Here is a 15834-nt window from a genome sequence, read left to right on the forward strand (position 1 = left end):
AGTGTGTGCGCGGGTACGTCGCATGTTTCCCATCATGCAACCCTGCAGTAGCTGCTGTGCGGTGGCTAATTGCATCTCCTGAGAAATAATTAGGTGACAAAGGCAAACGTAATGGTGTCCCCGCTACAGAAAAAGATATATGTCGCTGCGCGTGTTGTGTGTGTGGTTCAGGTCGCAGGCGCCATTTGTTTGCCGGTGGTAAGCGGTAGCGGGGGGAGAGGACGTAGTGCAGCAGAGGCCGCGCGTGTGAAGGCCGAAACCCGGGGAAACAAAGATGGCGCAACGATTAATTACGGCTAATTAGATGCATCCGTTATATTTACTGGGCCAACAATAAATCAAATGGCCACGCTATTTTTGTCCTAAAAGCCTTGTAACTAACACCCAGCGAGCGTGTACGTGTGTGAATATGCTGATGAGAGTACTACCTGACTGTGTGTGTGTGTGTGTGTGTGCGTGTGTGTGTGCGTGTGCGTAAACTGCTATTTACTGTTTGCGTTCCAGGTGTTCAGAGTTGGGTCGCAGCGGACTCCCTCCTCTTAGATTAATAATCCATTAGTAATCCATTTCACTAATGAGCACTCAGCGGAGAGTCGGGACCGAGGGGGACACGGAGACGGTCAAGGGAAGCCAAGTGCATAATTAATGTCTCAGCCAATCAGATGTGCTATTACAGTCGCCGCTTCCCCCTGGAGTGAGATGTCACCTGTCCCCTGAAGTCGGTGCGTTTATGATCTTTCCCGCGGAGTGTAAATATTAAATTAGTATGAATAAATAAAGTGTGGAAATTACTGGCATGATTATAGGAGGTATTATGAATTCATATAACTTACATCGCCATTGATACCTCACTTCCTCTTTAAAACTCAGTACTGAATCGACCGTGATAGCGACCCGACACTGATGGAAAACACTGTTGTGGGCCTTCTTGATATACTTCCAGTGAGGCTCCGTGGCACCTAAAAGCCGTTACTGGGCCTGGCATCGAAATGAGCAGGTAAACACAGACGATTCCTCACAGCCGCCACCAATCCGGCACGACTGCACCAATCTAGGGCCCGCGTTTCAAGTCTAAACAGAAGATTTCCCCAGCGCTTCACCTGGCTTCCCCGTGGATCCTCCTTCGCCTGTTTAGCAGTCTGAACATGATGAAGGCTGACAAAAGAGGCCGTTAAAAATTGAACGCCATAAGTGGGGAGAATGTGGTAGGCGGGCGTGTTGTTACCTCCACCCATATGCGCCGGTGAAACCTGACACCCTCTCCTGCTCTCACTCTCGCTACATCTCCTCGCCTGTTCTCCTCGCCCTCCCTCGGGGAAGCCCCGTATCCCATTCATTCGATTGCCCTACATGATGGATGTGCGCTGTGAGGAATGGGCCGTCCCGGGGGCCGTGGCGTCGTTTCTGGGTTAAACAGCATCCTATATCAAACCCATCTATACCTTCACAAGGAGGAAGCCTGTGTACTGGGGCGGGAAAGCGCCACGATCCATTTCCTGTCAGGGCGTCGGGCGGAGACGTCGACAGCCGTGGCGGTGGGATGGAGGCGGTGGTGGTGACGGACGCCTCGGTTTGTTGAGCTGAGAGTCTAGTTAGACAACGCTGTGATTAACACAAAACTACGGGGGTCAAATCGCACTTCTTATGTCGGTGTGAAGATCGGATGCAGGGTTGTGTGTCTAGATGCAGTGAGGTGGACGTTGGATGTAAACAGATGTGATGCATGCAACAGCTGAGCCTCTCCTGGACTAGTAGGTCTGTTACGGACGGTCAGGGGAATCGATTTCATGTGCTCCTGTCCACGAGTAATGCCAGTAGGAGATAGAACAAGCCACCTCCGCCTGCCCTGTGGAGACAGGGTCCCCGGGGAACCCTCGACACCACGCCCGCTTCAGATTGGAGTCTAATCTAAATAAACAACGCCTAATGCAAAATCCATCGCTCACCTGACCCACGGCACCGGATCAAACTCCAGCTAAGTCTGACATTTTACACAGCAGCACGTAGCGACGCGTCCACCGTCGCTCTGCTAACACAGAAGTGTGTACAAAGTATAAGGGCACCTAATCCATTAGTGATTCCAATACTTAAAAAATTACAAGTCGAATTATGATCAACATGCGAGACTGAATGTGTCTGCAACTCAAATACAAAATGATTTTACTGCTGAATTTTAAAATTTAGTTTGTTTGGAAAAATCATCCTTTACTTTATTCAAGTCTATCGATTTTAATATTAAAGCCAAAGTCATTCACCAGCGGCGCCGGTGTCACAGTCCGCAGGTATTTGCTTTGTGTAATACTCGTGTTGCCTGAATCACAAGCCAGTGTCAATTCCGTCGGGTTTCACGTCATCCTTTGAATAATAAAACCAATTATTTAGCGACAGTTGATGGTTCCCTCCATTGGAAGCCCACTAATTAAAAGAGAGAAATAACGTGAGGCCCGGTGGCTCGACGCTGTGAACTCCCCCTCACTTATTAAAACATTTTCACAAACCCATTGCAAAGGGAGCTGGAAATCAAACCTTCTATGCGAGGATATATTATTTTCTTTCTGCCGCGCGTGTTTTGATGTGCGGCAGCGGCGGGAGCGGCGGCGTGGGAAATAAACTTAGGAGTCACTTCACTCGACAACCTCTCAACAGCAGCAGCCCAGGGATTGGCTTCATACAAGAAAGCTGCGCGTACCGTAGCATGGCGTATTATTTGAATACTTGAGATAATGCAGTCGGCACGTCGAGTGCTGCCTGCATATGTGACTGTATCAGCTGCTGAGGGAATATGCTCTTCTATGTACACATGCCTCCTGGAATCAGCATAAACTACATGTGTTTCTCCTGAGTTTGTGCCTTGTTTTTCACACGGATACAGCAGATCAGCGCTCATCCTTCGCAGGGTCCAAACCTACGGTAGCGGCTTCGAAACAGCACCGCTTGACGACAAACTTTTAACCGGGGCCCTTCTAATTTACCAGGGACCAGCGTGCGCTAGGCGATGCTCCGCTCCAGATTGTGCATTAAATCCAAGCTAATGCGCGTGGGCTCACCCGTACGCTGCGGGACGATCAGGAGTCAATTAGTGGGAGTGGCGGGCGGCCTCGGCCGGCAGGCCCGGCCCGGTGACAGTTTACGGCGGACCACCACACGGCAGCAGCCAGGTGAGGAGCAGGGGAGCCTAAATGAAATGCTAATACAGGCCACAGAAGTCAGGGCTCTCTAATTGGAACACAGCTGCTGCGGGGACCGAGCATCCCACGAAGCGCCGCCGAAGCAGAGGAACCAGCGGGTCAGCGCCATCAGGTCAGGTGCTCTCTGTGAGCAGCTCCAAATATACCTGGCCTGAAATTGGCCGAGGAAACCGCAGGAAGGGAAACGTTTAAGGCTTCGAAGTACAAAGAAACGGAGTTGTTGCGCGGCGAGACCTTGGGCAAGTTGTCAAATGAACTTACAGCTTACACGATCATTTTAGGAAGCTGTGTGATTTCCTTTGCTGCTGAGCTTTTGTCCGGTGGAACCTTCATTGTACCTAAAGAATATTTATCCATTGCTTAGGTTTGAGTGCTTAGCTTTAGTGGTAGTGTGGGGGCCAAGCCAGATGTTTTCTGCCTGGCCAGATGTGGCATCAGTTTTATATCAATAGTCACTGTCAGCAAAAAAACGTGAAGGAGGACTTAACAAGTGAACAGTCTCAGGTGATGCACTTTCTAAAGGTTTTTTATAGAAGTGAACATACATTTAAAAATGGGTTACTAATCTCTATTCTTGGAAGGGAGCATGTTGCTAAATCACCAGCCAAGATTGGGCATTTTGACACATTCTTAATCCCTTTCTTAGATTTCGAGAGCTCTTTAGCTCCTTTCTCACTCTGATGTCATTGCGGCGTTGCCTGATTTGAATTTGAATAAGCGCCGTGCTTCAAACGGGGTGGGATGAAATGGAAGGCACGCAGCCTGAAGCAGACTTTGTCCAGCGGTTTACTTCATTTTCAAATATGATGCATGCTGCAGAATAATGCATGAGCTGTGCCCACCTTAAAGACTCGAACCATCCGAGATTGATTCTCAGGTGGCGAGCTCATAATCAGGCCATACTGTATATTGGTTTTGCTGAAAACTGTGCCTGAATTTTTATTTGAACTCCACAATGTCCCCTTTTGTTTTTAAGAAACGCTTCCTGCCACGAGACGAGCCCGGCCTGGATGCCTCCGAGCGTGAGCTACTGCACCGGGGGCTGACAGATAGAAAACTGATTCCGTACAAGTGAGGTCAGAGGACTGTATCCAAACCGTCTGGCAGAGTACACTAATATCCCCTCGCTGAGCAGTGTGGTGCTATTGAGCGCGACCATGCGCGTCCGTCTCACTTCGCTGCACAGAATGAGCCAAACCCGTGGAATTGATGGGCAATGGGAAGGAAAGAGGAGGAGGAGGAGAGCGAATCATGTGCCGCTCGCGCTAATGCACATTATTCCATCACATAAACATCACGATACAATGAAATAGTTTAAAGCGAGTGATGGATTTGGCTTCTGTTCCCCACTTCGCGGTCCTGAGTGGGAAACGTGGAGGAGATCGTCTGAACGTCCTTTCTGAGCTTCCTGCCTCCTCCTTTCACAGTGAGTATCGCCACCTCTTCTGTAAAAATCTCCGCTGTGCCATTAGCTTCCGGTGGGAGTGGGAAGTCAGCGCAGCTGATCGCGATGCGCTGCCACGTTATGCAGTCAGCCTGACTGTACGTGCAGTGAAAATGCAGTGCTGCAGCTTTCATTAGTGCACCCAGCAAAGATTATGGCTCAATGCAGAGCTATGAATTATGTATGCGCAATGCACTATGGTACCACCCCCCTACCCCCCGCCCCCCTACCAAATTTCCCTGTTCATCTTAACATGAGGAACACATCCACAGAGTATTGCTCAGGCACACACGACGATAAGCATACAAATTAGAGAGGCAAACGCACACCAATGCACACTGACTGCACTTCTGAAACGCGCAACGGAGCCTTCGCGGCGTCGCGAGAGCCGCTCAGTCAAACTGTGAACGGCTCGGCGGCCTTGTCATCTTGGTAGACTCTGCTCGAGTGAGGCGTATCTGCAGTGATGCAGGTGTGTGTGTGTGTTGGGGGCGGTAGAAATGTATAACAGCACTTTTGGGATCAAAATGGCAACACAGTCAACATTTTTACTGATAGTCACTATTAGCTCTCCACCCATTTTATTTTGGCTGTTTTTGGCCTAAGAGAAAGTGCTGTGAAGCAAATGGCAGGATATTTACTGTGGCTGGAGGTCTTTCTGTTAATGACATTTAAATCTCCCCCAGCAGATGGTGGACACGACAGAAGCGGCAATAAATACTGTTAGCAAAAATCCAAAACAAGAAGCAATGTCAAGCCGAGCTGGGATGAAGTCACAAGTGGCACATAAAGGGAGTGGAGAACTGGATGCGCATGTGTCTCCTACGAGGGGATCAAATGGAACAGTGCTCATTCACAGAGTGACCTCTTACGGTACATTAAAGATGCTCTATAGATCAAATCCATAATCCATAAAGTAGCAGAAATAGCTTTATGAGCGTATAAACCCTTCAGGTTAATACGTGTGGAATATTAGGAGCCTCTATAGAAAAAGCACGGCCCTAGTGAAGCACTACACGAGCATTGACTCATCCGAAACAATGGCAGGCTGCACATGAATGGTCTGAGTGCAGGTAAATGAAGGAGGAAATGGGTAATAAAGATTATCTGCAGTCGAGCCAGGCACAACTGCGGTTGAAGCGTTCGTCTGCCTGCTTATTATTAAAGGCGGCTGCAATAACAGCAAAGAACCTCTTCTTTGCCACTTATTAAAATGGGGGCATGCACCACAGCCTGGTAAAATCAACCATGAAGATCTAAGCAAAGGTAGATATGATAGATATAACAATGGCTTCCAGATGTTTTTGAAGGGTTCGAAAGTTTTGGATCATTCATTACTAAGAGTTCCAGCCGTACAGAACTGTCCTCCTGTCTCCCCTTTATTATTCTCTATCAGATTAACGCTCAAATCTGTAAATCTACACTTAATGTACAAGTCCCACTGAACCCGACCATCTGCCTAATGGCCTAACTGTCCTCCAGGGCATGTTGATGGACCCTGGAAATATATGATTCCCCCCAAAATCCTGTCTTGTGGACTCCAGTCGGGTCCTGACAGCAGATGCTTCAAGTCAAACAACTAAACTAATATAGGAGTTAGATGTTGTGCCTCTGTTTGTGCGCCACCACCACGGTAATGTGAATATGCGTGCTTAATGGCTCATGTATAAAGCTGGGCGTTTATTCATGCGGCGCCGGGGCCCGCTCCGCCGTCATTACCTGAAACCCTGCATTGTTGCGCGACTGTAAAAAGGAAAATAAGGGGAAATTTGAAAATTGCTCCAAATTCGCCCAAAGTAGCAGCTTTAACGGAAGGTATCATTTTAGAATTGCACCCTCTATTACCTCGCCCTCGACTCTTCCTGCGCTTACATTGTTTATGTAAGCCGGCGTGGTTTTGAATGATAAGTGCTTCCTTTAATCAGCCACTTCGTAAACCATCAGCGAGTTGTTTACCCCGACTTTTAAGCCCTTGATACTAAATCAAAAGCTGGTTTGCGTTCTCTCTACTTTCTCTTTTATTTTTATTTTTTGCACAGTGCTCGCTCTTTGTCCATCCGTCTTGTCATCGCACTGTAACTAACAACCCAGAGCGTGCACATATTCCCTCCTGCCTCGCTGTAACACACATGCGGAGGCCTCTTAGTCTGCCCAGATAACCCACCGGCGTCGGCCGCCCAGAATTATGCCGCCGCCGCTGCTTTCCTATCGCATATCGGCCTCATCTTCAGAAAGCCCTGACAGCCTCCCTCAAATTTATTACCAGGTCTGTTTACATTGGCGTTTTCTCCTTTTCAGCAAATCTAACGGTGGTTTATGTCTACAGTTATGAGGCAGTGATAAAGTTAAAGCGAAGGCAGGGGCGGATGAGTGAGGAAACAGCCGCTCGCTTCAAGGTTTATCCCTCCCCCCGCTTCCTCCATTGCGCCCTGTTGAATCATGGGGCTTTTGGCAGCCAGGCCGGTGTTGATTTAAGCCCACAATCAATTCATTTTAATCACAATGGGCAGTGCGGGGAGCGGTGTGCTAATTGATTGGCATGTATTTGCATATACAGTATGCAACAAAATGTCACGACCGGCCTTGGTGGTGACCTGTGTGGGCTGCTGGCAAAACAAACTGATGAGGGTAATTTATCATGCGGCTCGTGCTCTGCTGAGCAGGGGCGGCCGCGCCCGCTATTGTTAGCGTCGTCAGTCACCTGTCACGCCGCGGTGGGCGCCGGGGAGGGAGAGAGGAGAGGAGTCGACGGCGAGGGGGGGGAAGAGGGGCCGGAGCCATGGATGGACACGTAGAGCGATGGGGGGGGGGGTGATAGTGTCAGAGAGTCAGACATCCACTGTTTGTTGCTGACGGGCTGCTCTTAGTTTAACCCGTGGCCCCTGATGGACTGTGACCTGTCCAGCATAAATCCCCGCCTCGTGCCTAAGTGACAGCTGGCGTCGGCTCCAGTGTTTCACCACCATTATGAAAATCCAGATGACAGATGGATGAAATGAAACATCTGGCCCGTTGGCTGCTGAGCAGTGGTGGGCCGCTTCGATCTAAGGGTCAACAGTCTTTCTACTGATATTGATCGATACCCGTGTAATAAGTTCGATACGTTAGTTTCATCGGAGACGACCTGGCTGCAGGCACACCCCCCCCCCACCCACCCCATTCCCCCTCCTCCCTCCACCATGTGACTCAGCAGAGCCGGGCGAACAAGCAAGCCTGCGGCCAGCAGCAAGAGGGATGAGGGCGATAAATGGAAGAATGCGGGATCATAATAATAAATTCTGTTGTTTTTGTTTGTATGATACCTCTATAGGTGCAGGGAAAGCACGACTCTCGCTTTCCTACCTGACTGCCGCCTGCAGGAAGCCCTCCTGCACGGCGTACAGCTACTTATAAGGTAAACCACTGGATCATCATCACCATAATTATGCCCCAGCACAAGTCCCCACGCTCGGCCCGAGCAGAAATATAGTTAGAGGGCTAAAGGGAGCCAATGCAACTCATTAATAGTGTGCCAGACCCACGGTGATAACGCTGGATCAAATTCCTGAGAGAGGTTTTATTTTTTGACCAATTAGCTGCGTGAACAACCTATTGGCCATGAAGTGATCTCTGCAGGGACTTTATCAGACCATGCTCTATTAAATCAGCTCTTCGGCTCAGCAGTTATGTACCATCGCGGTGCTTAGAATGGCCGCTTCTGATGGATGTCATTGCCAAATGCCAAGTAATAATGGTTGTTATTGTGCATCCCAGGGCTGTAGTTATCTTATGGATGCTTCTATTGCTTTGTTTGTGCGCGCATGTATGTGCACTTATGTGAAATGGAGACACGGGATAATGGGTAATATTTTTTTTGCGTCTCAGAGAGCTCGCGCCCGGTGAAATATTATCACCATGGAAGCGGCGGCCGCTTCGAATGTGAAGCGCGCTGTGGAGTATGCACAGGGAGTCTCCAGGTGGGTCAAAGGGTCCGGCAGCAGGGCGCCGTTTACATCATAAATCGTTTCCATAGGTTCTGCTGTGATGACGCGTCTGAGGGTTGCGCTGAGTGAGTGAAGCATCATCTGGCTTGTTGTGAGTTGTGATGAGGATCGCTGGGTTCTGTCCTCAGGCCCGTCTTTGGACATTTCTGATAAACGTCTCTTTGTCTTGGACTGCTGTTTGGATCTCCCCCGCCCACCCGTGCCCTGAAGCCACTGCTAACATGTGGCGCGCTAACGTGTGCATACCGGTTATCAGCACGCGCGTGCACGTCGGCTCGTCACCGCTGGGTTTGTCCTTTCCAGAGGCGGGATCTCATATAAGATTGGACTTACAAAGTGAGGCGGTTCTAAACTGCTATCATTGTTGTGCTGGCAGTGTGAAGGCACACTGATCCCTCTGAGCAGGATGATAAAATCTGTCACAGGCCCCTGCTTGGAGGAGCCCATTGTTTTGGGGATTAGGGCGGATTAAGGGCGGATGCTGGCGACCAAGGGGCTTGAGCAGTGTGACCCTTCCACTAATCATTATGAGACAGATACAGAGCACTCGAACTCTTAAAAAAAACAAAGATGGCACTGGATTATCAATTATTCATGGCTGGCAAGAGAGAATATAAAAGAGGGGAAGAGAGTATGGGAATGTGGTGACGATTAGAAAAGGTCCCTGAGTGAAGTGTCCAGAAATGTCTTGCATGAAATTTGTGAATGAGTCATAAATGGGGCTCTTAGTTAGCTCATATTAGCACGTGTGTGTCATGGTTTCAGCTCCTGATCTGATCCCCATGCAGAGCTGTGGAACCGGTCAGCGGGCTCTGTTTCTGCTGAGCCAGAAGTGGTTCCTGACGACACGACGCACCTCCTCCTCCGCTGCACCTGCACAACGACGCTGCGCAGCCTCGCGCGGAGAGAACTCGGCCGAAATCCAAACGGCTGAATTTACGGCGCCATAAAAATTTGCTCCGCGGCTCTTTGCACCTTTCTCTTCATTCACGCAGCTACTTTGATGATGTGTCACGGAGACTGACAACGCCTGGGATGAGTAATGCGACTAACTGAAGAGATAATGATTAAACATAACACCGACGTGTTTATGTTCCACTTCAGCGAGCCTTTTAATGCCTGGACGTACATTACTGATAATAGCTTCTTAGAAGCTGCGGTCGCTTCAATTAAAACAGAACTGAGTGTTCTTGAGTTCAGAACCTCCAGTTCGAGGGCACCGGGACCTTCAAAATGCATCAGGGCTCAGATGCGCCGACGGGGGTCATGTCCTCGTCTCCGCTGCCCGTCGTCCTTCCTGTGAGAACGCCCCCCCTCCCCCAGGAGCTGTCGATGTGCTAATCGCTTTAGCCGCGCTGCATCATCAAGGTGCGGCGCCTTGGGTGAGTGCAGTCCCTCGCTTCACACCTGCTCTGCCGGGGACGGCGGTGCGATGGCAGCGTGTATGTATGGTTCCAAAGGTACAAAAAGAAAATGAGCGGCAGATGATTCATATTAACTATTAGATTGTAATGAGAAATAATAAGAGAAAGGCCAAATGTGAGGCTTTGAAGTTGCATACAATCATGAATATTTAGCTCTATTTGATTTTCGCCCCAATGCTTTAGAGCATTGTTTGGTTGTAAACATCAGAATAGAACTCCAGCAGAGGGGAGTTATGATGGTTGTGACATTAATGACATTATATCCCAGTTTGGTTGTTTTGTCAAGTGGAAACACCGAGCCCTCTGGCGTCCTCCCTCTTTTATCAGATGAATCTGACAAACATATACCGCTATGAATGAGCCGCTAACTACAAACGTCCAGGGGGCGAAGCTCATGCTTTCACTCAAACAGTGTACTATTACTGAGTAGTAGTGATAGAATTACTGAGATGACAGAGGCAACAAAGGCACGCGGACCCCCCGCCGGGCTGACGGTCTCATCCTCGCTGCAGGCCATTACCAAAGGTTCAGGGCGGTGACACGGAGCCTCTGTGAAGCCGTGGAAGCGGCGACGCGCGGCGAGGACGTGCGTTTGATGCAATTACGGTGGCTTGAAGCCTGAAATAAAGTCGACGACCCCTCAAAAGCAGCCACGAATGACAACGTGATTTCAAACGGCTGTAGCGCACCCGAAGCTCGAATTTACGGACCGCTCCTGAAGTAAACAGCTCACGCTGTAGTGGAGCTTCAGCGAGGCTTCAGGCCTCGGCTGCACTGACCTTTTCCATCTGCCGGGTACTTTCGCAGCAGCTCTGTCGCCTCGCTCGCTGCTGCGCGGCGCTTCTAATAAGAGAAAGTGCGGAGCAGCACTAATAGAAACCTCAAATCAAAAGCAGCCAGCAGCTCCAGTGAAGATACGATCTGCGGTAACAGTGTGCATCAGTGAGTGAAATCAAATGTTCTGCTTTGTGTTCAAATATATGCTGGCCGCTGTCCTCCCCAGCCTGTGCACCTACTGTATGATGAAGTCAAGTGAGATGTGCAAATAAAGAGGACGGCGTCTCCTAAAGTCAAGCAGAGTTGGGGCTTTTACGTTACTTACATGAAAATACAGGCCTGAAAAGGTCACCGGCCCTTTGGCTTATTGTTTTTACTTTTCCATTGTATGTATTTTGTTTTTCCAATATTCGGAGTATTTAGTCGATGCAAGTTAAAATGTCAGTGCAGCGATAGATTTTCCGCTGCCTTCTTGCAATTCATGAATGCTGCATTTCTATTTTACTGCCGTGCGTGTTACAATGACGATTGATTACCAGTGAAAGTTCAAATGAAGACGCCGGGCCCATCTGAAAATGCAATTTTGTGTATATTGAAAAGCTGTAGGTGGTTGTACTGTGTTTGAAGTGGTGATAAATCCAGAGCTGGTGCCACTGACAAATGCAGTTTGGAGCTTATGAAAATTTCCAAATTTGATTTCAATACTGACATTGAATAATACAGCTTATTCTGTGCCGGTTGCACTTTTGCGCTGGGCTTCGTAATGAAACCCGAGTGTTAGACGTGAGTGGACGCCGCGTGGCGTTATTTACGATAGAGACGCGCTCGGATCGTGATATATTAAATAACAACAAGTGAATGACTGTAATAACCAAATAAAAAGCAGACTGTTATGTTGAGTTATGTTGAAGGATAGGGCGCGCGCACCTCCGTCGTTATGGCCGGGCTCCGTGTCATCAATCCCGCCCGTGGCACTAAATCTCGGCCTGGATCCGTGAACTTCTATTGCAATTGGATTTCGGGACAGCGATGAAACCATGAGTCAAAGCTCTAAAGCATCATCTTTGTCTTAATCCACTGATCGATAGGTCTGACAGGGTGGAATAACACAATAAAGTAGATTTAGTGGTCAAACAATATAGGGACGTTTCATACTTCAGATTAAAGACAGGTGGTCTGTGCTCAGGAGGGAGGAGACAAACACTGTCTCGGTTAGTTGTTAGTGATGCCGTTGAACGATGCAAAGGCTGCTGGAAAAAATCTGAAACATCGCGGAAGCGGTGGCGACAGGAAGCTCTGGTGTCAAGTCTAGAAGATGAGGCGTGGAATCATCGCAGTCGGTGTCAGAGCACCCACCGCCGCCTCAACGTGCAGCAAAGCCTTATTCCGCGCTAAGCCTCCACACAGACGTTATCTGTTGCCATTAGCAACAAGCTGTCTGTCATCTATGTGTACTTGATCAATTCAACATATACATTGTAGGCGACATTATCTTGACACGTAATCTCGCATAGATGTAAGTGCCACTCAAGAAGACAGATTGAGACTGGAGACGTTTTTTTTTTTTTTGCTTTCCATATAAATCACACTGCACGACAAGCTGCCAACTCTGATAAAAGCCCATTTAAATGTATAGGAGGGCCGCCATGTTGGGATATATCTGCAGGAGGTTGGGGAACTCAGTGTATGAGGAGGGTGCCCCCGGGGGCCAGTAAGCAGCCAAGCCACTGAGTTGCTCGCCCCATGGAGCCTATTGTTAGTCTAATGAACAGACAGGATTTGATTAAAACATTTCAAACATCATTTGGCCCACAATGCGGCGGCGAGAGGCTCCCCCGCCGCGCACAGTTAACGCCCCGATGATCTGAGGCGGGAGGCCTCTTACTCCCCGCTCAAAGGTGAGCCCACAAATCACAGTAATGCCTTCAGCAGGGGTCTCTCTCTCTCTCTCGCTCTCTCTCTCTCTCTGTCAGCCGCTCTCCTTCTCCCTCTCGCAACGCTCGGCTTGTCGTTAAAAATTCATTAGATGCTGTTTGTATCACCTCCTCGAGGATGTCGCTCTTGATGGCCGACTGTGTAGGAAAAGGCAGTTTCCGCAGGCCGGAGGGGATCCGTGCAGCTCCCAGTGTGTGTGGAGGTACTCTCCGCGGCTTTGATGTATGCATCAGATCACAGCGTCACGGACGTGCCCCGACTGCCGATGTGCCGCACCACTGGCTTAAGGCAGCGCCGGAGCCTGTGACCCCTGTGAGTCGAGCTGCAGTTTGAGCTCTTATGTACATTTGTAGCTAAAAGTGGATTTAGGGGAACATTTTAAAGCGTGTTTAGTAGCATCACGGTCTGTGAGGAGCGCTTTTACTGTAGGTGCGCGTACAGTTAGCGTGCAGCGGCTGCATAAAAGAGCAGAAGCACGGTGATAAATGCCTGCTCTTGAGCCAAGTGCGAAGGTAGCGGGGCGAGTGGAGAGAGAGAGAGAGAGAGAGAAGGCAAAAAAGCTTGACGCAGGAGAATCAGCTGTCCAGCGGAGCGGCGAGGCGGCGCGGGCCGATAGGAGCCCGGCCAGCACGGTCAGTGCGCTCAGGCTTAGTCCTGTCCTGCAGCGCCGGCGCGGGTCCCCGGCCATAATCAAATGTGACAGGATGTAAATGAGTTTTTAAAAGAGCTGCTGAAAGCTGGTCATTTTTCTCATTTAGTGGTCCAGCGTGCTGGCCCAGGTCCCCAGCTGTCGCCCCGCATCCCTGCCTCCCCCGTGGACGCGGGGCGCGTACAACCCGATTACCGGCTCCACACACACAACGCAACCTGCTTTACACTGCTTTTATTTCTTTTCCTACTTTTGCTCTTCCACTCTCTTTGTAAAAAGTTCCTTGAAGTCTTATCAAATTTAACTTTCAGTGTCTAAATCTAATTTAGTACAACAGTTCTTTTAGTTGATCTTTTTGTACTGGAAGTTAAAAAAGTTGGGCGACTCCTACAGTATTGAGTTGATTTTATAAATCTTATATTCCACATGATTTATTTATTACTTCAACTATTTAAATCATTGCTTTCAAACCTTTTATTTCTAACTCACTGCTGACTTTTGCCTCTTTAGTCTTGGTGCGGTACAGCTTACTTTATTTGTAGAGCTGCTCCGATGGTTGACCAAATTTATTTCGCTCTTAAATAAAATTCTGTTTTTCCCAGTGACCTTTAAGATCAACTTTAGCCGTAACTGTTCCGTAAAAGCAGACGAACACCTACTTTATGTTCCTATACGGTCCACACGGTGCAGCCGCTCCACCCACGTGCTCTCTGGGCTGCTCGGCAGCACCGGTGCAGTATTAATGAGGAGTGATAATGACTAAAGGCAGTTAGTTAGAGTTAAATGGAGCTTGAACACCCAGCTGACAATGAGCCGTCTACCGCAAAGAGGCCGATCGTAGGAGTCGAGGCAGAGCTCGGGCCTGGAGCTCTGAGGCTCAACCCGAGACTCCGCGGGTCCGGCTCCACGCAGCAGTCAGACGCTCGGTGACGCTCAGAGTGAGGCAGCGGTGGAAATGCTAATTACACACTCAGACCACAAGTGGGTCCGGCTTGGTTTTAATTCTGCATCTTAGTAAATATCTAATTAAAATTCATTCATTTAATTTGCAGCGTTGTGATGTTTTGTTGGTTTATGCGGTGGAGGAGCATCCAAGGACACCTCATCGCTCTAGTAAATTTAGTAAGTTTTTTTTTTTTTCTAGTAAGTTTTTGCATTAGTTTATATTGTAACTTGAATCAAAAAAGGTCACCAGCATGAACCTTTAATGCATCGATGTGCAGCGTGGCTGCAGCTTTGGCCTGAAAAGGCCTGTGGAGGCTGTTCCTTTAGCTGATGTCACCACGCATGTTACCATGCAGCCTCGCATGTGACTGTTAATGAGCATTCGTTGTCATTCTCAAAGTTAAAAACACATTTAAAAGTGAAAGGAAAACTCCTGTAAAAGGGGAGAGACTTGATGGATAACCCCCCCCCGTCCTAAAGCACCTGACTCTGGTTTAGTCATTTGTTCTTATGTAGCCGGCGTGTCACCCACTGAGGTAATGTTTTGTCTCTCGTTGCCCTAACCTTGACAGATTATTGGCCGCGCCTGAGAGAAGCCCGGCCTGTTTTATAGGTGGAAAATATTGGCAGCGAGGCATCGTTGGGAGGTAAGCAGCTGTGCTGGCCATATTGTGTATCGATCCACCTTGTGCCGTGATGGCTGCACTTAATTAGATTTATACTGTAAACACTCACAGTATGAAATCTGAATTAGCAGGTAAATGTTATCCATCAAAGCAAATAATAATATTTTGTGCAGCGTCGTGCACTATTGGTATTTCAGAGATTTATCCGGGCTGTAAATGGAGGGAGCATCTTTTATCCTTGTGGTCTTTGCTGCAGGACGCCGTGCGTATTCATCTTCTCGCCTCTGCCGATGCTGTTCGGTGACGTGCTGGAATCCACACACACACACACACACACACACACACACACACACACACACACACACACACACACACACACACACACACACTAGCAAATGGGAAGAATTGCGGAAATGCTTTGAAGCTTTAAAAAAGGGGAAAATTCCCACCTAAGGCAGCGATGTAGTCGCTGTGTAATACTCTCCTCCGACCGACTCCTGGATTGTGTCATTGTGCTCGGCTCGGCTTATTTCTGACTGTACCTGCTTACAGCCGTTGCTCCAGGAAGCCCCGCATTGTCCTGCACTAATCAAATTACAACGTGTCGAGGAACGACGCCACGCGCTGTCAGAAAAAAACCTCAAGGATACGCGGCAGATTATTGGAATTCAATCTGATGTAATTAAACGCTGCTACAGCAAACTGCTCTTGACCAGGAATCATTCCCATGTGGCGAAAAAAAGAAAGCCCTTCGGTTTACACCTAAAGCCTCGCTTCTGTCTCCAGATATTCGTCTGTACACAGAGTTGTGGAGGGCGGCGCACGGGGCGATCCAGCCCAGATCGCAGTGTTAGATCTCTGGG

This window comes from Betta splendens, chromosome 9 (assembly GCF_900634795.4).
Source record: "Betta splendens chromosome 9, fBetSpl5.4, whole genome shotgun sequence".
Taxonomy (NCBI): domain Eukaryota; kingdom Metazoa; phylum Chordata; class Actinopteri; order Anabantiformes; family Osphronemidae; genus Betta; species Betta splendens.